This window comes from Aotus nancymaae, unplaced genomic scaffold (assembly GCF_030222135.1).
Source record: "Aotus nancymaae isolate 86718 unplaced genomic scaffold, 86718_ANA_hifiasm-v0.15.2.pri h1tg000011l, whole genome shotgun sequence".
In the NCBI taxonomy this organism is placed as follows: Eukaryota; Metazoa; Chordata; class Mammalia; order Primates; family Aotidae; genus Aotus; species Aotus nancymaae.
In genome coordinates, this window is record NW_026988422.1 from 1,469,101 (window position 1) to 1,494,767 (window position 25,667).

Below are 25,667 nucleotides of genomic sequence, written 5' to 3' on the forward strand. Positions count from 1 at the left end.
GCTTAGTAGCCACACATGACTAGCAGCTACCCGTTTGAATAGTGCAAATGTGGAAAATTTTCATAATTACAGAAAGTTTTATTGGACAGTACTATGCTAGAATATACCACTTAAATCACATTTCAAACTAAGTAAATTTGATATCCAGTTCTGCACTTATAACAAATACTGGCTTTCAAACTGATTTATTTATCTAAATGACTGAAGTTGTTCCTGTTAAAATCTTTTTTGAACAGTAAATGTAGATATTTCTTAAACAAGTTCCTGTGAAATACACAAAAACAAAATAGAGAATATCTATTATCCAAAACACAGAGTTAAATTTTGAAATTCATTTTAATTGGAGGGATGTCCCATATGATTTGTAAAAAGTCTAGGTTATAGAGAACTTACAAAGTTTATTCAACTAGTTAAATTTTGCCAAAAACTCAAATGAAAACATAAAAGTTTCACCATATTAAAGCCCCATCAAACCTGATTTGATAAATAACCAAGAATAATTTATAATTCAAATGCTACTATATGTAAATTGATAGAAAATATGTTGTTTAAAAAGTTCACTTTTCTTAAATAAAATTTTGTCCCTGAGGTATTGTTAATATTTCTTCATAAATTTGCATTCTCTATGGCAAATGCCCAAATTCTTTCCAATTATCTTTAATCTGTATTAATGGAAATTGAATTGGTGAGAACTTATTACATAATATAACCAATGAAAAGCAAGAAAGATAAACAATTTGTTGTTTACTTGGACCAAAACTACATATACATATAGTATATGCATAAAAATACACTAATGGCATTTTATGTATTTATACATTCCTTTTATGCAATTTCTCCTATGATCCAGAATAGTACACTTTGATAATAATTCCATTTCTAATTGCCTTGAGTAAAAGTATCCTCTTTTTTCTAGTTTAGAAGCTGTTGTGGAAGCAAACAGCATCTGCTGAAGAGACAGAAACCAGCCCCAGGGGTGTTACAGGAAGGCACCAGCAAGGACATTGGTCTTGCATTCAGCAGTCCTGTCAAGTATAAATGTAAGTGTAAGAAGCAACAGAGGGCAGGGCAGTGGTCTGGGTGGTCCACAGGTAAAGCCACAGGTCACTGTCCAGGAGCTTGACAAGGACCCCTGGCAGATGCTCCGTGTCTAGCCTGCCTGCACGTCTGGTCTCAAATCCCCATCTCCATCGTTGCAAAAGCCTTGAGACCATCGCTACTAATATTAGGTTTTCAAATCCCCTGTAGTAAAATACATGTGCAGAGTGTGATCCTAGCTGATTTTTAAGTCTAGGCATGTTGAATAGAGTCTTAAAATAATCATTTCCATAGAACTTGACTAGGTATCCAAATGTTCACCAGATGCTAGGAGTTAGATTTTGCAGAGGAAAATTGCTAACTTAAGCTTCTTTTCATGATTCAGCAGAGGGTTTTAAGTAATAAAAAACCTGGAGATTTGTAACATAAATAATTCCAGTGCAAATGGGAAAATTAAAATAATCTTATCATCTCTCAGTCGTGTCTATATGTGTTTTTCTACCATTATCATATTTCTCTTAATTGGGCCAATTTTTTTTTGGCTGATATTTTATAGTTTTAAGTTATGAGCTGTAATGAAGAAATGATTTCTTTCAGATGACTGAAGTGATATGTACTAAATTTTCCTAAAAACAATCTAGGATGAATGAAACAGAGCATATGACAGAAATGGTTTTATTCATATGTGGTACTGAATATACTCACAGCGAAAAATAATAATAACAGCATGCCAGAATCCCTTTTATTCCTTAATTGATCTCTCAGTAGAAGCAATAAAAACATAAAGTACATCATTAACTTTCAAACTCTGATGGAAAAAAAAAACCCACAAATACCATCCATTTCTGACAAGTAGACATTATCTCATAGTATCCACTGCCATCCTATGCTTATTACTATTGTCTGGACTTAAGTGTGACTTTTGGACACGCGATTCAATATTTCCTAATATATAATAGGACAATGGTTTTTATAGTCTGTTTGATTTTATTTCATAATTAAAAGAATGAATTGCTAAGATTCCCCAGATTTTCTGTGTTCTTGTTGGGGCAGGGTGAATACCTGAACAAAAGGAAAAGCATAGCATTTAGCCCTATCGCTAATGCCTCATTGACCACATCCTGTCTAGAATGAATCCATTTAGAGTTCCTGGAGAAATGCAAATACATAAATGATTTTACTAAGGCATTACATTTTTTATATAGGTACCACTAATTACTTTGGCTGGATTCCATCAAAGCCAGATGTTCTCCAAAGGAAATCTTTATACTGCAAACTGAGTGAATAAAAAATACATGTTCATTGAAGCAACAGGTTACAGGACTCATGGATGTCAGAAAAATGGGAAAGAGGCACGGTGTGGGTAACAGTCATAATGTTAGAGTAAGGCTCTGAGCTCACTCAGAGAAACTTTATAATTGTTGCAACCAGTGACAGGCTCAGCTTCTGAACTTCTTGTAATAAAATCTTACTGCCAAGGGCATTGATGGCTTCTCCCAGTAAAAAATTACAATAATTATGTTAAACTAAATCACAAAAATGCAGAAGGTGGTTATTAAAGGGCAGAGGAGAGAAACTGCTTGTAAAGTTCTGGTGGAAATATCAAAAATACATTTTATTGAACTTTTAAGAAATTAAGCACTTTATTTTTAAACTAGGGTGCAAAAGCAATAAATGTAAAGGTTATTCAATAAGCTATTTCATTCAATAGTCAACAGCAATGATTCAGCAAGTAAAAATAAAAATTACCTTTATTTAACACAGTCATCAACTCAGGCAGGCCTGAAGCTTACAAATGACAAGTTTTTGAATGAAAACTAGCTGGAAGTTATTTTCTTAAATGAATTTTAATTGAAAAAAGAATAAAGAATTTTTTGAATGTATACCTTTTTCTCAGTAAAAATGGACTTGTTTTAACTTCACATAGCAGAAAGCTCTTAATGTTTTATGTAGTTTTTTAATTTCTATGAAGAAATTTATTTGAAACAAATGTAGATAATGACCAAAAAATATGAGCACCATGACAGGCATTCAATTAAGGAAATGGAAATAGATCATGACAACTAATCTTTTACATGCCCTCCAAAAGTACAGAATGTAACTTTTTAAACTATTTCTGAATAATCTAGAGTTCTCTTTCTGATCTTTTTACCTTCCAAAAATAGAGATTCGTGAATCATAGAACACAGACATTTTGGTAGACAGATTCTATATTTTCCTCAAGTTAAATAACATACCTCCAAGTGACAATAATCATAAAAACAAACTTCTTTTGGTCATTAAGATACCTAATGTGCCTTACACATAGGATGTACTAAATAATATGGGTTAAGCTGAATTATTCTCATTTTCTGTTCAGATATTAATGTATCTCTTAGATTTACACTAGAAAGGTGGCGTCCCACACATGGGAATTAATGAGCTACATCTGTACCCAAAAATATCCATGGAAAACCTGTTGCATTGATCCATATCTGTTTTATTAATCAACACCACTATGGAAGGGCTTTCTTGTGGTTGTGCTATACTTTGGAAATGAATAGAGTAGGGAAACCACAGTTCATTTTAAAAGTTGTTTGAAACTTTGAAGAACATGGGGTTTTATATTATATGACAGCAATAAACTTCACTATTTGATGGCTGTAATTCTGAGTATATAAGTATATAAATACTCTGTACATATAATTTTACTGCAGCACATTATGACTGTGGCCAAGAAGACCCTCACAATTCAATATGAAATGTACTTCTTACTGCAACTGTCTTCCTTCCTCAAGTTTTTAAAATAAAAAGACTTTTAAAAGTAAAAATAAATTTTAAAACTAGCTTGGTATGAATAGCCTTTAGCTGAAGCAGATGGCTGGAAGTCAGGAGCCCCAGATTCTATCCTTCATTCTCTTACCAACTTGGAATGTGGCCTTGGGCAAGTCATGAGAGTAAATCTACAATAAAAGAACTAATAATGCCTTACATGTGTACGGTGCTTTATGATCTAACAGAGCACTTTCACGTACAATATCTTATTTAATCTTCCCCACAGCTTCCTGAAAAGAGTAGGGCAGTTACTAACCATCTCCATTATAAAGAGTAGGAATTTGAGACCCAGTGAAACTAAATTGCTTTTTCATTGTCACGTCAATATCAAATGTCAGAGCCAGAACAGTCATAGTCTAAGATTCTGGGCTGGTCCTTTTCTTTCCTCTACACCACATTGCCACCCTCTGGCACCTCCAATGGTGGCAAAGCAGGAATGAATAACTGCCCTGTTCAATATGATAGCCACTAATCACATTCTGATAGTGAACATGTGAAGCGCGGTTTGTCTCAACTAAGAGGTGCTGTGAGTGTGAAATATACACCAAATTTCTAAGACTTGGAATGAAAAACAGAATGTAAAATGTCTCATTAATACTTTATATACTGATTGCACATTGAAATGATATTTTTAATATGTCGAGTTAAAGTAATAAATACAAATAAATTAATAAATATTATCAAATATAGTTCAATAAAATTATTTCACTTGTTTCTTTTTACTTATTAATATGGATTAAAAAAAACATAAAGTTGATATGTGACTCACATCATCTCTATGGGACAGCGCTGACCAGAGGATTCCATTGTTCAGAGTCCATGTACTAAGTTCACAGTACTGGACTTGTTTACATACCTGGCTTGATGTGGTTGACACAAATTCCCTAAGACGCTGTCAAACGGAGGGCAAAGTAGATTAGCAGAAATGATTTGGGCATTCTCACACATCTTCCACATGTGGGGAAAAAATCTGACTTCATTAGTTAATGCCCCAAATTGCTCATTCATTAAAAGGGTACATTTTAGGTTGATATAGATGATGGGGAGATGCAGACAGCAAACCACCATGGCATGTGAACACATATGCAACAGTCCTGCAAGATCTGCGCATGTACCGCAGAACTTAAAGTACAATAAAAAAATTTATTTAAAAAATAAAAATTTTTAGAAAAGGGTTCATTTTGTACCTGTTGAATACTTGAGAGACTTAGAAGTAAAAGTCCTATGGCAATAACTATAAATTACATTTATGGCTCCATAGCACTCTATTTTCAAATATGTTCCCATTAAACATTATAAATGAATGAGATCATAAACTGTTAGGTTGATATATACTATGTAAAATAATAATTATATATAACTTTGTTGTACAGTACATTTTATTCTACCTACCAAGTCTTTAAGATATTTTACATATAATCTCTAAATAAATAGCTTATTTCTGTTATGAAACAATCTAACTGAAAGTCCTCAGGAAAAAATGAGTTCTTATTTAGAAGAAAAAATATACATAGTAAAAACAACAGATCACTAAAATCCACCATCTATTTGGCAGTTGTTATGTGGGCTCAAGTACTATGCAAAGAGTTACACCAAGGTTCTCTCACTTCGCTTTTACAGGGCTTTGAGAATCAGCAACAGGGAACAGAACCAAAGGTTTTAACCACTACTGCTTATGTCAAAGCAATTTAAAATCATAACTCAACCTATCATGACAGTATAAGAATATTTGGAATTGATTTCATTGTATTCAGTTAAATGCCACAAGCATCTATCTAGCAAATACAATGGCCCAGAAACAGTTCTAGACACAGAAGGAATACTGAGCAGTAAGACAAGAGCTCTACCCTCAAAGAGAGCACTGATTGGTAGGCTAACAAATATGTTTTTGAAAAATGCATACTTACGACAGCAAATAAAAGCGGAGTCACCATTCATGTTGTAAAGGGCTTCTTTATGTTCCAGTAGAAATCTTCATAGTGCTGTTCCTCCGTTTGTTAAAAATTTACCTATTGTTTAAACAGCAAAGGTCTTATGTAAAAAAAAATTATGTAATATGAATTTCAGATGTTTGCTTTCCTCCACTATACTCTCTTGGAAGAAGAGGTGCTGAAATAACCTTAAATCTTTTCTAGAACAAGGAGATATGAAAGTTGACAAACAAAAGGAACCTAAATCAAAATGGCTCTTAAAAAAAAATCACAAAATAATGAAAAGTAAAGAGTTTTATAACTTTTTATACAACAATAATGACAATGTGTTATCTTTGAAGGTAGAGATTTAAAATTATGCGTATGAGTTAACTATATATTAATTTTTAAAGAATATTTCCAAATAGAATGTATAACTTGTTGCCAATTTCTTTTTCTTTCTTTCTTTTTTTTTTTGAGACAGTCTTGCTCTGTTGCCAAGGCTAGAGTACAGTGGCATGATCTCAGCTCACTGCAACATCTGTCTCCTGGGTTCAAGCGATTCTCCTGCCTAAGCCTCCTGAGTAGCTGGGACTACAGGTGCACACCACCACACCTGGCTAATTTCTGTACTTTTAGTAGAGACAGGGATTCACCATGTTGGCCAGGTTGGTCTTGAACTCCTGACCTCCAGTGATCCACCCATCTTAGCTTCCCAAAGTGCTGGGATTACAGGCCTGAACCACCACATATGGCCCCAGTTTGCTAATGTTCATGTTTACCTAGAATTAAATAAAAAGCAAATATTAATAGCCAACTCTGGGTGGCAGAATTTTAGACAGCATTGTGCCCTTATGTACACTATTTTGTAATTTTTTCAAAATAAACATATATTGCTTTTATAATCAGTAAACAGAAAAAAATACTGTAACTGACTCCAAAACCGATAGCAAGAAAAAATTATCCAGGGAGAGTAAAATGCAAATTTTGCTCTCAATCACAAAATTTTTTAAAAATAACAATAAATGTAATAGGTGCTTCCTTCTAGGTGTTAGTGCCCTTTCTTTGATTCAAGATAAAGCAACCTGTAGGCTATTCAACTTTTCTAGACAAGAAAGGTTAAAAATTGGATTGAGTGTTTTAGATTTTCTTGAGAAAGCATTTCCCCTTCAGCTATGAACATGAGTGTAAAGATCAAGTTGTAATATGGGCTGGTAAAGCTGAAAATTGTTACTGTAGCAATCAGAAAAGCAGAGCACCATTAAAGTGTACCTCTTTCACCTTAAACCATAAACTGGCCATCAATCATTTCTAATGGCATCTACTTAAAACTGACCTTATTATTGGGTCCTAAGATGTGTAAAATGTCAGGTGGAAATATATAAACACATCTTAGAGCTGATTAGAGTCTCGGTGATCCTAAAAAGTGAAACACAGCTATTTTAGAGATGCCATTTAATATTTTATGGAGAGAGATTTGGTCTTATAATTTCTTCCATGAATACTAAAATTTTACTATAAAGAAAACTCAGAAATGAGTTATATATGCCATTTAATCATTAAATCATAAATTCACAGACACTTAGAGATGAAAGAGGCCTTCTAGATTATCTCCTCTGATGTCAATATTTTGCAGATGAGAAAGTAGGAACAGAAAATTTATTTTCTCAGGACTGACAGGGCTGAGCATGATGGCTCACACCTGTAATTCCAGCACTACAAAAGGCCAAGGTGGGCAGATCACCTGAGGTCAGGAGTTCAAGACCAGCCTGGCCAACATGGCGAAACCCTGTCTCTACTGCAAACACGAAAATTAGCTGGGCATGGTGGCAGGCACCTGTAATCCCAGCTACTTGGGAGGCTGAGGCAGGAAGAATTACTTGAACCCGGCAGGTGGAGGTTACAGTGAGCCAAGATCGTGCCACTGCACTCCAGCCTAGGTGACAGAGTAAGACTCTGAAAAAAAGAAAAGACAACTTATTTTCTCAGGAAAAAGTAAAATCACTCAAAAATATCTTAAAGAATCCAGAAACATCTGGAATCTTACCTAGGAAAAACTAGATATTTTGAATCCTATCAGAACTTTAATTATAACTCAAATTTTTAGTTTGGTTACGGGCAGTCCTATGAAATGAAGGAAAGATGCTAACATTGACTGCAGAAAGCACATTCACAATGAACACTTATAAAGTTAAAACCAAAAATAAAACAGACCCATGATTTCAGACCAGGTTATTCATTCATTACTCAGTTTCCTTTCTTTAATGAGTCAAACAATTGAATGAGCTTTCCTAGGTACTTTTAAGACACAGTTCATCTATTATGAAAAACTGGCTACTTCTAAACTTGCTGATATGCTGAAGAATAATGGGACATTCATTCTTTGGGTTCAGAAATCGAAATTATTGCCAAGATCCTCCTGAGTTTATGCATTGATGAAAATATGCTTATAATAAAATTATATATATTAAGAATATGCTTCCTATCCCCTGCAATACATACTTACTTTGCATTATGGACATCCTGGAAGAAGTAAACATGGAACCTCTTTTTCTAAATTCAATCTTGGCCTAAGAAATGGAAAACAGTAACGCTTGATTTTAAGAAAAGTAGCACAGTGTAGGCATGTTCACTGTCATCTGTAAAACAGGGATAAGAGTAGACTCTTGCAAAATCATTTAAGAATAAATCAATAATATAAAAGGCTTAGTGCAGGGCGTGGCTCATAGTTAACATTTAATAAGTCCTAGATAGTAGTAGTAGTAGTAGTAATATTATTATTATTATTATTTATTACATGATCACTCCTCCACTACACACTTCCCCTGAAACAAAACTCTTGTGATCCCCCACACTATTTCATGGCTCCATGTGCTTGTACATTCTGATCCCTCTCCCCAAATGCCTTATCCTGACTTCTACATCTGCTGAACTCCTACTTATCACCCAAGGTCAGCTCCAAAGTTTCTTCCTCTTACCTGTGTGACCTAATCCATCACTGCACTCACCTATTTCTCATGGCATCCTGCATATGTCCCTCTCCTACCAACTGGCATGATGACTTTCACTTGATTCTCCCTCAGGTCCCCACATCCCCCGACACACACATGCGTGTACACATATGCACACACTCTGGACTGCAGTGAATTCATCATACTCAATTTTGTATCACCATAGAAATGTCTATTGAAATGAACAAACTCTGAGGCAGGCAGATCACCTGAGGTCAGGAGTTCAAGACTAGCCTGACTAACATGGTGAAACTCTGTCTTTACTACAAATACAAAAATTAGCAAACTCCTGCATAAATAAATGATTTTTAAATTTCATGAGTAGGTATCAAGCTAGAATGGGCACCTAGTGGCCTCAGTTTAGAGTGAGAGAAGGGGAGATGGACAAACGAGGAAAGCAGGGACATGGAACTCACCAACCCTGAAACCCAGCTCTGCCACACGCCTACTGCTATGATTTGTAAGTCATTTAACTTACAGGGACTTCAGTTTTCCTTCTCAGTAAAATGGGAGGATTGGGCAAAATGTTCTCTGAGGACCCTTCCAGCACCAACCTTTATATATGATGCTAAACAATGGTTTATCTCAGTGGTTCTCAAACTTTAGCAGACATCAGAATCATCTGGAAGTCTTATTAAAATACTAGTCAGCAGATCTGATGGGACCCAAGAACTTGCATTTTTAACAAATTGCCAGATGATGGTGAGGCTGCTGGCAGGGGGACCACACTTTAAGAACCACTAATTGATCTTCTTCACACAGGATCCTGACACTGTCCTGTTGTTATCTGGTGAAAGGCACTCCTGAAATGTAAATTTATGATATGATGCAGGCAGGTAAACCCACACTTCTGTGAGGCTGCCACCAGAAGGATTAGGTGCCTACAGGTGAGCCTCAAGGGTGTCCACAGAATGAAAGTTTTACTGACTGGAGTTTTGTTAAAAGCTCACTTTGTGGGAAGGAAACTCCCTGACTTCTCAATGCTACAGGGTATAGAAAACTTTAACACCAGGGTTTACCTGCTGCAGCTAAAGTCGTATGGATCACAATTGCCATCTAGTGATGACTTTGAATTACTGCACCAAGAGACTACAGAACGAAATGCTTTTTCATTTAGAGAATGCTTTTTTTTTTTTTTTTTTACACAAAACTGTTCAAAATGAGAACTCCTAAGGATAAACTCTAATGTGCTCTGGTCTTATCTACATTTATATCTCAGTACTATGAAAATAAACACATATATAGTACTTACTATGTGCTAGGCATGGTTCTATGCTTTATATATGTTCAATTATTCACAGCAATCCAATGAGATAATACAATGTTTCCCATTTTGGAGACAAGAAATAAAACTACAAATGTACAAAGCAATTAAAAGACTTGCCTGAGGTTCAAGAACATAGACAGCTACTGGGAAGATACTACACTAACTAGTCTCTCTTACATTAATTTAAAACATAGTTGCTGAATCAATTAGTACCTGTAAACAGTTGTCAGTTCCAGATATGGGTCTGCAAATTTTTATTAATTACACACTGAATAAATGAATTTTTTCTGATTCTTTCAAATTAAATCAGCTCATATGCAATAATTAATGTTTCTACCTACAGGAAGCCAAATGCAACAAAATGAGCACCAACTTGGATTAAGATTTGGAATCATTTTTCTACCTTCTGTACAATTTTAGACAAGTCACTTAGATCCACTTTTTCATCTATGAGATGGAAAAAATAAGAACATAGTTTACATACTTCTGTAACTCCCAGAGATGTGGTTTGGGGGTTCTGTAAAGGCAGATTAAATTTTAGAGTAGATGCTCATGTTATCCACTGAATACAATCACAAGTGCAAAGATATTCTGTTTTTTGGTTTTTGTTTCTTTTTAATTGTCTCTCATGTGTGAAAGAAGCCAGGAAAGAAGATTTGATCTCCTGGTCTATTGTCCATAAGTGCTAGCAGTAAATAATAACACTCATGGTGTTTGCGGGAAAATTAAAGAGCTCAATCAGAAAGATACACATTTCCTTTATTTTCCTGAATATTGTACTTGGCCTGTGCTCCTGAACTGTGCATCCCTGCCTGTTCACTAGCTTACAAGGGTCCTCACCAAAGAACCCTACAGAAAGATCACATATTTGCCAGTGGATTGAGGTCCAACCCTCCTCACGCCAGCCTTCTTTTATCAGAGATCTTCTTGAATTTAAAAACCAGGTCCCTGATAATCCTTTTAGCTCCTTATCTAAAACATCTCAGTTACCAAACAATTTCTTATCTCAATAGACCAAACCAGAGTTATCAAACCAAAGTACTAGAGGTTTCTTTGCACCTGTATATGTATAACATGCTAAGATTGCTGGGATCAAGATTCATGATAATAAAGGAAAATAAACATACAGTCAGAGGAATAATGGGTAACAATTAAAATATAGTACAGTAGGCTGGGCGCAGTGGCTGATGCCCATAATCCCAGTACTTTGGGAGGCCGAGGCAGGTGAATCATGAGGTCAAGAGATCAAGACTATCCTGGCTAACATGGTGAAACCCCGTCTCTACTAAAAAATACAAAAATTAGCTGGGCATGGTGGCGTGCACCTGTAGTCCCAGATACTCAGGAGGCTGAGGCAGGAGAATTGCCTGAACCCAGGAGGGGGAGATTGCAGTGAGCTGAGATTGCACCACTGCACTCCAGCCTGGTGCCTGGCGACAGAGCAAGACTCTGTGTCAAAAAAAAAAAAAAATCAGTACCGCATTTTAGTAAATTTCTTGATGTCATTTCAAGTATTTGCACATATTTAATCACCAAAGCAACCCTAAAATTAGCCTAGATAAGTTTTATTATCAACACCATTTGAGAAATAAAGATATTGACACACAGAAGTATAAAGAAAAACAAAGGAAACTGAAGCACAGAAAATTTAAACAACTTGAAAAAATAAGTGAGGGTTTATATATCCTAGTTTTGTATATCCTGTGCTTGGCCCCACAATTGTAGTTTAACAATCAAATCCTGATATAGGATAATCCCTTGATAGTTGAGTTTTTTAAAGTTCTTTATACAAATATAGTAGAAGTAAACAATTTATTAGACTTCAAGAATAGTAAAAACTCTATTAATTCACTCGACCAACATGTGTTGAGAATCTACTATGTGGCTGACACTGTTTTAGGTTGGGGATTTAGTAGTGAATGAAGCCACAATGGCATTCTACCCTTAGAGCTTACATTCTCCCTAGTTGGAGAAGAGATGATAACTGTGAAGATAAATAAACACGTAATATCATGTTGATTATGAAGAAAAATCAAGTAAGGGAAAGGGATAGAGAACGATAGTGTGAGGGACACTGTTTAAAATTGAATAGTTGGCACAAGCCACTCTAAGGAGGTGATATGTAATCTGAGATCTGAAAACGGCAAGGCCATGCAATGATCTGGAAGGCAGTTCAGGCACATGGGAAGTCCCAAGCTTGGGAAGCAGTCTGGCCTGTTGCAAGATGGCAAGGAGACCACTGGTCAGAACCTGGTGACTAAAGAGATGGTGTCAAAGAAGAGAGCAGAGCAGGATCATGCAGGTCTTGCAGGATGTGGAGGGGAAGTCAGAGGTCACATGAACCGGGGTGGGGAGCCATGAGGGTTCTGAACAGAGTGACAGGATCTGGTCTACTTCTTTAAGTCTTTAAACTATCACTCTGGTTTCTCTGGGGAGACTGGACTCGGCAAAACATGATCTGTGTCCAGTGACTCAGGATACGTTTTCATTAAAGAGATCAGAAAACTTGCTGATGGATTGGATGTGTGAGAAGAGATATTGAGAATGTCTCCTGCACTTTGAGCCTGAGCAACTAGATAAGTACAAATACTGTTTATCAAAATAGGGGAGGTTGGGGTAGAATCATTTTCTGAAACTTATAATCCTCTAATTGTACCAGTGAACTCAATTTGAGAATTCATTTTGAAAGTGAAAAAAATTTTTAGTTCATGAATCTGTAGAAAATGTCACCACCTTTTTAAGGATAAGCCATGTATAGCAATAATGATATTCTGCCACATGAAGTATTCCACTCTGAGACAGAATTCTGAATCAGACCATGGGCCTGATATGATGTAATATTTCTAAGTATTCCTTTGTAATAGTCTCAAAGACTCATGAATTACAAAATTGTGCCTCCTATTTAGTACATGTTTACAACTATGAATAATGGAAGCTTAGCTCCTAACTCTTTCAATAAGTACAAGGTAAACATCCACAGTTCAGTTAAAAAGAATGGTAAACATCGGCCTGAGATCGAGAAAGAAATGTTACAGTAGAAATGTGAAGACATGTGCTTGGTCTCTGAGCCAGTGGTTCTTTTATGAAAACCAGGGTCTTCAATTTCCAGGCATCTATGCTGTGCTGAACTTGGGCTCAAAGATTTGGGGACAGTAGCATCACATTACCTATGCATGATTGGTAAGAGCAAGAAAACACTCACTTTGGGAATACAGACGTCTTAGCCAAAATCACCAGTAAAACCGGCATAGAGCCACAACTATGGAAACAGAAGTGTAAAGATGGGCACAGAAACTGATTCATATGCGCAGAAAACTGAAGGACTGCCAAATTCCAAGGACATGTGGTTTGTCAGTCCCTATTTTTTACAGAGAATGCTTCTTTCCAATATTTTAGCTTCTCTGATGGATCTGAATTAGCTATGATCATTTTTATAGATGAAGAAGAAATGAAATTCTAATGACAAATAAACTATAGAAAGACAGGGACTTTTCTATCTTCTTGCTGTATCCCCGGCAATTAGAACGGTACCTGGCACGTAGTTGGCATTCAGCAAATCTTTGTTGAATAAAGAAATGAATAAAGAAGAGCTTGAATAAGTTGTTGAATTTAAAGGGGAAAAAAAGGTAGAAAGGAATCTTTTCTTTCTACTTGTTTTTATATCAAAATTCATGTTGTCAGGTGAAATGTCATAAAAATGTTGGGAGAAACTTTTCTCCTTGGGGGTGCAGCTCTTGTGTAATGCACTCTTTCTCTGGTGTCACACTTAATCTCTTGTTGATTATTCACTACACTGACTAAGATGAACAGATTTTTATCTTAGGTTCCTGCAGATTTTATGGGGCCTACATTTCTCACCCATTCTTCATACTCTGTTGGGGAGCACTGCCAATCTGAAAAGTTAAACAGAAAACGAAGTAACTGACTGGCTGGCCGCCCCAAAAGATGACTCATTTTGACTGCCTTGTCAATTCTATCTAATTGTCTAAGATCCATGTCTAAGACTTAAACTTGTATCAGTTCATTTACCTTTATCAGTTCTGACCTCATGCTCAGGGCTGGCCTTTCTCCATCACCATCATTTTATCTGTCATAGCTATTGAGTACCTATGGATGAAGACTAGTAAAGAGATAAAAATGAGAAATGAAGAAGGAATTGAATGGGATACATCTGTTCCCAGACTAAGGCCCTTTTCAGAAGTATTTAATAAGAAAATAGGCCGGGCGAGGTGGCTCACGCCTGTAATCCCAGCACTTTGGGAGACTGAGGCAGGCAGATCACGAGGTCAAGAGATCGAGACCATCCTGGCCAACATGGTGAAACCCCGTCACTACTAAAAATACAAAAAAATTAGCTGGGCATGGTGGTGCACGCCTGTAGTCCCAGCTACTCAGGAGGCTGAGGCAGGAGAATTGCCTGAACCCAGGAGGCAGAGGTTGCAGTGAGCCGAGGTCGCGCCATTGCACTCCAGCCTAGTGCCTGGTGACGGAGTGAGACTCTGTCTCAAAAAAAAAAAAAAGAAAAGAAAAAGAAAACAGAAACCCCACACTTTTACAGTACAGAATCTCATCTGGACTTTACAGGCTTCTGTCACGCAGCCTGATCCTCTATCCTCGTATCCAGTGTTCCTTGAGATCTTTGAATCTAAAACCTTTTAAAATTTGTATAAGCCATTCTAAAGTGAGAAAATAAAGAGAACACATTCTATTAGGTTGGTGCAAAAGTAATCATAGTTATTGCCACTGCTTTCAATGGCAAAAACCGTGATTACTTTTGCATCAAGCTAATAGTAGAATGTCAAAGAGAGATAAAATAAATCTTTCTCATTTCACCTTTTGGTGACATCACCCTTTAAAAATAGGTATGAGGAGGAGCCCAAAGGAGGAATTTTAGTTAGGCTAACCTACTTACAAGTAGAATGTCTTCCAGGATTCAAGAGCTCTTGGCAAATATTAGTTAACACATTCTTTCTAAAAGGTAGAGGACTTTTTTTCCTTTGGCAGGTTTTAAATGACACTTGAGAGTGTCAGACAAACCTTCCAAACCATAGCCAAAAGCAGGTTAATCCAACTTCCCCAGCCAGTTCAAGATCAATGATAAAGTTATCCCTGAGTATTTCAGGATGTTAATTGTGAAACATAATTCCACGATATTTATGACTCTATAAACTGAGCAAAACTCCTCGTGAGTAGCATGAGGTGTTCTTTGCAGCACAGGCAGTTGGTTATACTGGATGCTATAACGGATACTGTATTGAAAAGAACCACAGTTTAATCACAATCGATTCATTAGGACTGTGGTTCTCAATCTTTACGGGGCATAAAAATCAACTAGAGCAAGCTTGTAGAAAACGCAGACTTCTGGACCTCTTCCTAAGCCTTTCTAATCAGGTTCCATGTGGAGGAGAATAGGAAACAGGAAGGCCAGTGAGTAAGACGCAAGTGGTCTGTAAACCACACATTGAGAAATGCTTCCCTGAAGTCTGGCTCGAGCTCCTTGAAGTCAGGTCTCTCTCTTTGTAACCTTTAATTCCTTGTGCCTACCACTGAGACTGGAACCTGGTAGATACTCAATGAATATTTAGTGAATTCAAAACAATTAGCATTTACAGATGTCAGGACTGTTCTAAGCACTCTACCCATACTAGCTCATTTAGTCCTCACAAAAAAGGACTGTTATTGGCCTTGACACCTGCTGAACACTCTGCCTGCACACTGTTCAGAGAGTCATATGGCTGGCTTCTTTTAGCTGCCACATCCTCAGGAAGACCCTTCTTGACAGCCCATCTAAAGTTCCATTGATCTTACTTCCAACCCATCACAAGATCCTGTTCCCTTTTTTTTTTTTTTTTTTTTTTTTTTTTTAGCACTTATCACTATCTAAAATTATCTTGTTTGGTTTATTGTCTTGTTCCCGTCACTAAAATACGAGCTCCACGAGAACAGGAATCTCACCAGTCTTATCTGTCACTGTATAGAAGTGCAGTGCCTGACTCACAGTAGACAATAAGAAAATATGTGTTAAATGAATGCATTTAGCAAACACATAACAAATGAAAACAAAGGAGTTGTATTTGCTATGTAATTTCTCAGTTCTCTCAGAGCTTCCAAAATTTATCATAAGGGTAAGAAGTGACACAGACTTCTAATCTAGAAATATCCTCAAAATGATTTCCTAATCTACCCTGACCCAAGGCATAGCCTAAACATAAGAAAAAGGGAAAAGTACATAAGGGCTAAAGTATCTGGGTAGATTTTTCATTCTGTTTCAATATTTTGCTTGAAATAAACTCTCAGGACATCAAACACACCCATGTTCAAACATAAGTAAAAGACACATTCCAAGATCAAATGTATATGATTTTCAGATTAACTGATGTTTTTTTAGCCACACAATGACTCTGCTTTACTAGTTTGAAAAGCTGTATCTACATGACACCAAAACAGCCAAAGTCAATAAAACCCAAGGCAGTTTTTTCAACCATAAAAAGAATAGAACAATTCACTTCAAATGGTGACTGTGCCAAACTTGTTGGCTGTGTTGCTTTGTGCCAACAAAATCATCATGAGGAGCTAACTGGCTGTAGGCTTAGGAGAGGACATTTTAAATGGGTTTCTCCTACAGGATGACCATGGCTCCTTTGAAAAGGGTCACGCAGCTAACAAAACTCCTGTAGTATATCTACCATGGACAATCACATCATTCTCTTCCTCTTCTTTATATGTTTTTGAGTCTCCTGCAAATGACAGTAAGGCCTAGGAATTGCTGCTGTATGAAGCAATTTTTACCACTTCTACTAAGATGTCAGACAGTGAATGTTGTCAGTGATGTTGCTGGATAGAAAACACTCAAAATCAACTGGAGACTTCAAAAAAATGTTTTCCTTGTTTTATTTTGAGAATGTCTTTTCACTGTGCTCATGTAGGGAGCTGGCCAGACCTGGGTTGACTTCATTAGTCATCTCAGAGCACGTGCATAGATCATGGAAAAATCTTTCCATCTTTGAGGAATTCCTGGTCTCCAGTCACATTCATTTCAGTCAGTCATTGAGGCTTAGCATGAAACTTGGGAGTACCAAAATAAATGGAGGAAAAGGGGCAGAGGGAGGGGTGTAAACAATGAGGCAGCTCTACCAGGCAAAGAAAAGATCCTTTATTTGCAAAGACCTTCAGCTAGAAAGAATTTTGCTGCCCCCTCTTCCATAGAGAAATATTAAATATTTAGTCAGAATAGTTTAAAAGATAGAGAGGAATTTTTTTTATTCTAAAAATGTCCAAGGGCAATCTAGTTGAAAAGCAACATACTTCTACATTCACGACCCAAACCCTGAAAACCATTTGAGTTAACTCAAAGCCAGGTTTAGCACATTTTGCTTACCATTTTCTGAGCTAAACATGATTTGGATTACAAATTTCTCTGACGTTCATGTGTAGACCTGAGAGACTCTGCCATTTCCTTATCAGAAGCAACAGGAGAAATTCTAAATATGAATACTCAGCGAGATTTATTGCCTCCATTCCCAGTCTGACACTTGGCTCAGCACAGCGGGTAGGCAGCCAAATAGAAGTCCTCCACTAAGGTATGAAGGGAACTGGCTACTTGCAAAGTCCAGATTTGGGAGTGACACAAACAGGGCTTTTAGACAGCCAGAAAATCTAGTCTGTTTGAAGTCAGATCAATTGATTTCTTTGAACATTTCAAATAAGCAAAATTCTGCAGAAAATGGGAGCCAGATGAATTTTTAACTCAGGAGTTCCTTGGAAGAGAGGTAGAAAATAGTCAAAGAACATCTAGTTTCACATTTGCTCTCCCAGTAGACTTACTCTCCAGAACTATACCCATGTGACATGTATATAGAAACAATGACTGAATAAACTTAGAGGGGAGTAGAAATTTTCTTATTGAAATAAAAAAGGAAACACTATATGTCGGATATAAATATATACCAATTTCTCTTAAAATACGACACTGATTTTGAAGGAGCTCCAAAACGCTTAGAATCTAATGTGGACCTGGCACTGTGCTGGCAATTTTTGCAAACCTTAGAGGTTAGTTGTTATTATTTTCATGGTATATCTAAAGAAACTGAGGTTAGTGGTGATTCTGTGACTTGCCAGAGGCCACAATGATTGTAAATGAAGAGGCTGAAATTGACTCCTCAAAGGAGTTCCCAGTTGATCCTCAGAGTTGAAATTGAAATGGAAAAAATCAGATTTCTAAGACTAAATTTCTTCTCTACTTGGTATTGCTAGTTTGCACCTCCTTGCATGTGGTACAGGAATAAATTGGCAGCCTGTGTTGAAGCTGTAACTACTAGGTCAGGAGTAGTTAAACAGTTGTGTGCATGACAGGAATGATACCTCACTGAGCAGGAGCAGCCTATGCACAAATTTCCCCCGGAACAATATGGGGACAAAAACGGAGTCCTCACCTCTCTCCAATGCTGCCTGGCTTTAGTATCTGGAGAAAACATATGGAACATGAAAAGAAGAAAATAGACACCCTCTCATACCTAGCTGCTCTTGTTAACACCTTGTTCTTTATACTTGTGACTTTCACAGAAGATGAAATATTTCTTTTCTCTTAATTTCACATATGCTACTCAGAAGCCCCCAGGTTTTGTGGAATTTTTATGAAGAATTCCAGCTATTCCAGCAATAATTTTTAAACACCACAGCTTTGGCTGACAGAGAGGTGATACATACCATGTTTAGTACAACTGACCTCTAGGGATTTTTCTCTCTGTTTTCTTCTGCTTTTTCTTCTAGTGAAGCTGTCCCGTTACTGGTTTTGATTTATTAAAATGATCATATTTTCCCTTCTCAGAAGTCTCATTTTTGAGATAAGAAAATAATAAAACTGGTAATAGATAGTCATCCTTGGTGTTTCATTGGCTGTCCTTTGCTTTTGCACTTGAACTGACTGCTCTGTTTCTTGAGCACTTCAATACCAGCAAAGAAAATCACAGACATTTTAGCGTGGGCTTTTTAATGTGTATCTATGTTAATCAGGCCCAGAGTAACATTTGTCATGCTTTGAGCAAAAGTACAAATAAAGGTCCACATACCATACATTTAAATAATTAAAAGTTATGAGGTGAGCTAACAGACTGTTAAAAAAAATTATGTTCCATCCTTCTGCCTTGGCAATATATCTTCATAACAAGCTGGGAGGTAAATTTCAAATTTTCTGACTCTTTGGAGTTCTAAATGCAAAGATGCAGGGAGACCAGCCTGCTGCTGGGTTCTTTGTTTCCACCCTCAACTCTGCCATGGACCACAACAGGTTTCACAGCCGTGCATGTGAACACCCCATTCACACAGCAAAACTCTATCTGCAACCTCCAGCAAACAGCTGTTCCCTAGCTCCACATCGGTCCCAGGCTTGTACCCCTGTGATACAGTCTATGTCAAGATGCAGGACCCTGAACAAAAGCCTGTGCAGACACTGGAAAGGGCTCAAGATCATCTGCACAGAGAATTCCAGGATCCTGTGCATCTAGAGCATGGTCTAGGGGTGTGGGCTCTGCATAGCACAATCCTTTGGCTTCTCACCCCATGGCACCTGGGAGAGATATGGCTGGAGGACAGTCAGAGCAAAGGCTCCTCTTGGCCCAACCTGGGTCATACTTGGAGTTAATGTCCCCTTTGTTGTAATGGATAAGTGGAAATCAACCTCTTTAACTGGACACCTTTCATTCATAACTTCTAGGTGGCAGAGAAAGGTATTTCAAAAGAAGATTTGGAACTAGAAATTCAAGATCCATAGCTTCATGTAAGGCAAGACATCTGAACCTCAGTATCATTGAGGATTATGCAACTTGCTCTTTGAATTATAAGTGCAGTCATCTGATTTCCTGTCCCAGTTTCCAATGGTCCAAAGCCAATGAAGAAACAGAACCTGTTATATATTCCAAAGGAGGTATCATAACAATGAATTATCAGCTAACATGAAAATAACTCTAATTAGGAGGAGAAAATAGGAGCACATATTTCATTGTCACAAATTTTTTTAGAAGACAAAACAAGCAGGAGTCAGAGAAATGTACTCTGGGAGATGAGAGAGAGGGATGGGTTCCTTGGGTTTACATTTGTTCTAAGTAAGATAGGCTGTGCACCCCCTGCCTGTCTAAACCTCTGGTTCCACGCCTGCCTCCACCAGTAATGATAACAATAATAACAGTTAATACCTACATCGCTCTTACTTCATGGCAGACATCATTCTAAACACATTACATGCATAGACTTATTTAATCTGCATTAAAGTCCTATTATTATCCTCATTTTATAGAAAAGGAAAATGAGACACAAAAAGATTTTTGGAAAAAAACAAACTTTCTCTAAAGTCACATAGGTAATAGGGTTCAGAGCTGGGATTTTAGCCCAGGCAGTGTGGCTCTAGAATCCATGCACCCAGTATCATGTTCTGCTTCTTGAGGTGATCCACCACCCAAGGACTAGCCAGCTCAGCCAACTGGTCACCATCTGCTCTACCAGGCTTCCCCAAGTAACCAGGCAGTTGACTCAAGCTTGACCTAGAACTGTCTCTTTGGCTGACGCAGGATTTCTTGCTTTCTCTGTGGTAAGAACAGCCTCCTCCTTCCAGGCCCAGTGACTGTCACCCACCACAGGCCTGGAAAACCATATCACCCCGAAATTCTCTCCACACCTAACTGAACTTTTTAAAGAGAAGTTTTGTGCATGAGAAGTTTCTTATCTTCTTAAGGTTCACAAAACATTAGAGATTGTGCATTATTTTTCTTTGTTTCCAATTTAAACTAGAGTTCTTTGCATGTAAGAGGTATCCAGAGATTTTTTAATGCATAAAGTCCTGCTGTATTCTTCAATACCTCTGAGTTTTAACCTGGCAGCTCAATGAATATAAAGAGTATAACGACATTTGTATAAAATTTGAAATTCAACCGTGAGTTACATGAATATGAAAAGTATGTATGTGTACCTGTACATATATATGAATGTGTGTGTGTGTGTGTGTGTGTATAACACAATCTACTTAATATTCAAAGTTTCCATTCAAACAGGTAATATGTTGTAGTAGTTAAGTGCTTAGAAACTGGAGGTAGATTCCCTGAGTTCAAATTCCAGTCCTATTACTTACTAACTGTAGGACTTTTGACATGCTATTTAAAACCTCTATGCCTTGAGTTCGACGTAAATAAGTAGAAATAATTGTGGTGGTAGCTCTCAGTCAGGCAGATCTTTCTAAGAATTAAACGAGTTAACCAATATAGGCACTTAAATCAATTAATCAATGTAAAGTGCTTTCAACAGTGTCTGGCCAATCGTAAGTTCTCCATGAATGCTAGCTGTCACGTCAAACCATCCCGTAATTCAAGTATAAATATGGTACCATTCAACACATAAAATAGTTGCACTTTTTAAGGGATTGATCAAGTAGTTAACCAGACTTTCTCTTTACGGTTATTAAGAGAACAGTTATTAATAATAATAGTTAATAGAAAAAAATAGCCAAGAGGATACAATAAGGAATAAGAATATGATACATTCTGCATTGGCCACCAAGTAAAGGCAATGTAACAAGTTACATTATGAAATGGCTCACAGAGATATGGTCTTGGATACCACGGTTACCAGGTGATTCACTATTCTCCTCTTCTTAGAGGAAGCTCCACCCTTCCCAGAATAAAAGGAAGCAGAGACCTCAATCTTAGCTCCAGTCTGGTACAACTGCTCAAGCTCACATCAACCAACAGCAAGAGAATGAACTTCACAATCCCCAACCAACATCCCATCCTTTCAGCAAAGGACATCTAGCAGAACAGGGAATACAATGAGATCCATAATCATGTCTTTTTGTGTTTACACTCTCTACAAAAAATGAAGCCAGAGGGAGTTACAGTAGGACTATGGTATCCAAGATGTTTTAAAGCATATGCAACAGTTTAATCCTTTTTGGAGGCCAAATTCCTTCTTTTGTGATGTTAACATCTGCTGTACAAACCCCTCCCAAATTTCTCACTTTTTCAAGGTAAAGCTTGGAACACTTCTTACACTACATCTAGTTCTAGTTTATGTCATTAGTATGTGGTATTTTCCCAATATCATTGGCACAAGGCAGGGATCCCTGTAACCAGAGTAATGCTCAATTGGTCCTGTAACTCCTTTTGGTCAAATCTATGTTCTTGGCACCCAACCTAAGAATGTTAACATTTCATGGTTACTAGATGTTTTTAATACCATTCTCTTCTCTAACACAACAGATTTGTCTTCTGATGCCTAATCAAAAATATTAAAATTACATTCCAATTTCAGCAAAGTGTCCTAACCACCATTCAATGCAACATAAAGTGGTTGTGACCACAGGTATTTTCTTTCTTAAGCTAATATATAGTATTTATATATCAAATGTTACCTCAGCAAACCCAGGAGATGTTACTAATTTTAAAGATAATTTTGTTCATGGATGTTCCTAAGGTACCAGAACTGGTTGGTAAAAGGAATGTTAATATTCTGTTGGATCCTGGAACCACAGTAATGGCAAGAATACAAAGGCTATGTACTGTATATTAGTCAAGCTACCCTTTGTTGAGTTTCTGCTAGTTGTCAGGCATCAGCATTTGTTACCAAATATGATCCCCACAGGTATTATTATTCTCATTTTTCATGCTAAGCTATATCTGTGTATTCCCTAAGGTTACACAGCTGGTCGGTGGCAAAGCCAGGATCCAGATCCAGGTGGCTAAGACTCTGCAGCCCATAGGCTCTTTCCACCTTGCAGGCCATCTTACAGCACATGATCCCCAATCACTGAGGCATACTTGGGAAGGAAGAACTGAGACTCAACAGCTCATTCAATCCATGCACTTAAGGCTGGGAAGCACATTATCATTACAATTATCTGGGAAAGGAAAAGTAAACTTTTATATTCCTGCTTCATTAAATAATCCTTTAACAATACTTCATTTTCCCCTAGAGTTTTCTTGGAGAAAGAAAATAACCTCAAGGAAAAATGTGGTTCTATTAAAATTAATATTCACCATTGTAATCTGAGTTGACTCTCAGAAGCTAGTTAAAGACGACGTCGTCCTTCGTGGAGGGAGACTCTCTTACGATATTGCATCACATATTTGTGTAAAGCATTAACTCCTGGCTCCTTCAGATACGTTTTTGCTTTCTACCTTAACTATATTAAGTGTAGCACCGTGAAACCTTCAGAGAGATGGTGCCTCCTCTAAGCCTGAAATACTCTGTAGTTCATCTTTTCCCTGTAGGTTTGATCCTACAGCTTAGAAGGAGATACTGTTTACAATACAACTTCATTCCTTTGAGAGCTTTCTTTCTCTGTTTCTTTGGAATCTTACCTATTTTGCCACCATTTATTAATCCTAGAGCTCCTCAGACACAAGGTTTTCATTTAATATTCAACTTTGGCCCAGAGACATTTTTAAGTTTCTCCAGCCCAAAGCTTGGAAAAGAGCTAAGGAAATGTAGCCAGGAGAAGTCTACAACAATATTTTTAAAACCTCGTATGTCCAGATTTAAAAAGACATACATTTATCTTTTCTTCAGGAACAGCAATAACTCTAAGCTGACAAGATTTTTATTAATAGTCTTGGTAACAACTGGTGGACCCAACATGTTTTTTTGGAAAAAGAAAGAAACCTCAAATACCTTTCATTTACCCGTGATGACCTGGCTCAGTCCTTGAGAGGATTAGGAGCATTTCTTTCATAAAGTCACATTTCATTAGGATGAACGTTTTGCTGCAACCCAACTATATTGTGGCCCATCATCACCCTTTTAGCTGATTACCAAAAAGTGGGTCAACATATAAGGCATCCTGCCACTGACCCTCTGAGTCTCAACATGCAGCAAGGTATAGACGTGCGAGACATTATAAAAGACAAAGCAATGCCCTAAAATAAGGAAGTGAGAAGATAATGCTAATGATAATAAAGTCATATTTTTCAGAATCAGTTAGCATGAGAAACTACTACTAGAAGAATTATATCAACTCCCTGGGCCTGGAACAAGAATATCGCCCCATTCTCCTGTTGAACGTGATATAAGGAGATTGTCTTAAACAGTAAAATACAATGGAAGCTTGTCTGCATAAAAGTTACATTTGATTGAGATCAGCATATAACTAACCCATTTCAAATACAAAATAAAACCATACTTAGGTACATTAAGGCAAATTATTAGCAGAGTTGTAAGGGCAAAATAAACATTCCTTTTAGTCATAAAGGTCCTACATTCCTGGATATGGGCTCCCATATGCCCAAACTCTTGAAAGCTAAGGAACACTGAGAGAAGTTTTTTTTTTTTTTTCATATTTGTTCCTACAATCAAGCTCCAAATCACGTGGTCTGATTTTACATGTACTGGAAGAATCACATGGGATTTGTAATCTGCTGATGGCCAAATAGGACCGTCAGATGGTATGGCTATTGCATACTAAGGGCTGACATTTATGAATCACTAGCTACCAGGCACTTTTCAGAGCACTATATATGGAGAAATCTCATTGACCCTTAACGGCACTCGAGTGTAATATGTATTACTAGATACCACCATTCTATAGGTGAAAAGCATGGGGTGAGTGACTTGACCAAGGTCACACAGACCATGAGGGGCAGAAGCAGCACTGAAGCTTAAGGGTCTGCTTTAGATCTCATAAACATCAGTTTCCTGCTATGCTGGCTCTCATACACTGACCATCTTATCCATCAGAATTCTCAGTACCTGATAGAAAATGTCAGTGCAGAGCCAGATTGGTGCAGTCCTTGGACACCACCTTCGCCTTTCTTATTGTCCTCCTCAGTCTCTAACTCTACATGAGGTTTTCCTCCCTGACTGTACTTTCTGAAACTCTCCATGTGCCCGCTCTTCATTCCAACTGGTACCTTCTCACTGGGACAATTATCTGCATTAAAGAAGAGGTAAAGGTTAATCTTATCAAAGTTACTCACACACATGTGAATTCTAAGTTATTCATGTGTGTGAAGGACTTAGTAGGATAACTCTATCGGCGAGCACTTGCATTTCAGAAGAGAGTTTTGTTAACCCAAATGAATCATACAGGAAGGGATTTTGTTACTTGGTTGCTTTTGTGGTGCCCGTGGTATAAAAAGCCCAGCATTTAGAGTCAGAAAAAAGCTGAAATCCTAGCTCTGTCAACATCAGGTATGTAAAATTGTGCAAGTAACTCAATAATCTGAATCTGGCTCCTCATCTTTTTTTTAAGTGGACAACTCTTCATAAGACTATTGTCACAATTAAATAAGGTGATGTATGTCTGGCACCAAACACACTGCCTGGCATACAAAGGGCAAATAATAAATGTCAGCCCTTATCCTATCCTCCAAGCATTTCCCAAAGGACAAGAGCCATGGGGCTAACCCTTGACATAGAATGCCATCATTTTACCAGGGATATTGGATTGACAAGGTTTCTAGTTGTTGATAAGGGCAGACATTCTGCTATCTGCCTCCTTGGAAGCCTGCCAACTATTCATGTGCTCCTTGGAAAAGGAGACTTTTCCAAAAAGCAGGGACTTCAGAGGGCTACTGAGACGGTGTCCTGTCACTGAAGCTTCACTAGAGATCAGCATTCACAATATTAGCATCATGCTGCTATATGCTG

The 25,667-nt window shown here is 37.3% G+C and overlaps 1 protein-coding gene across 6 annotated transcripts in view; it reads left to right on the top strand.

Moving 5' to 3' along the window:
* COL8A1 (collagen type VIII alpha 1 chain) overlaps positions 1–25,667 on the top strand; it is a 239,243-nt gene that overhangs the window by 184,280 nt on the left and 29,296 nt on the right. For 4 of the 6 annotated variants that reach the window (XM_064374543.1, XM_012477057.2, XM_012477070.2 and 1 more), the window contains exon 2: positions 917–1,040. The gene's annotated coding sequence lies outside the window, so the exon portion shown is untranslated. The remainder of the gene's footprint in view (positions 1–916; positions 1,041–25,667) is intronic. The other 2 variants (XM_012477065.2, XM_064374544.1) reach the window with 1 other exon arrangement.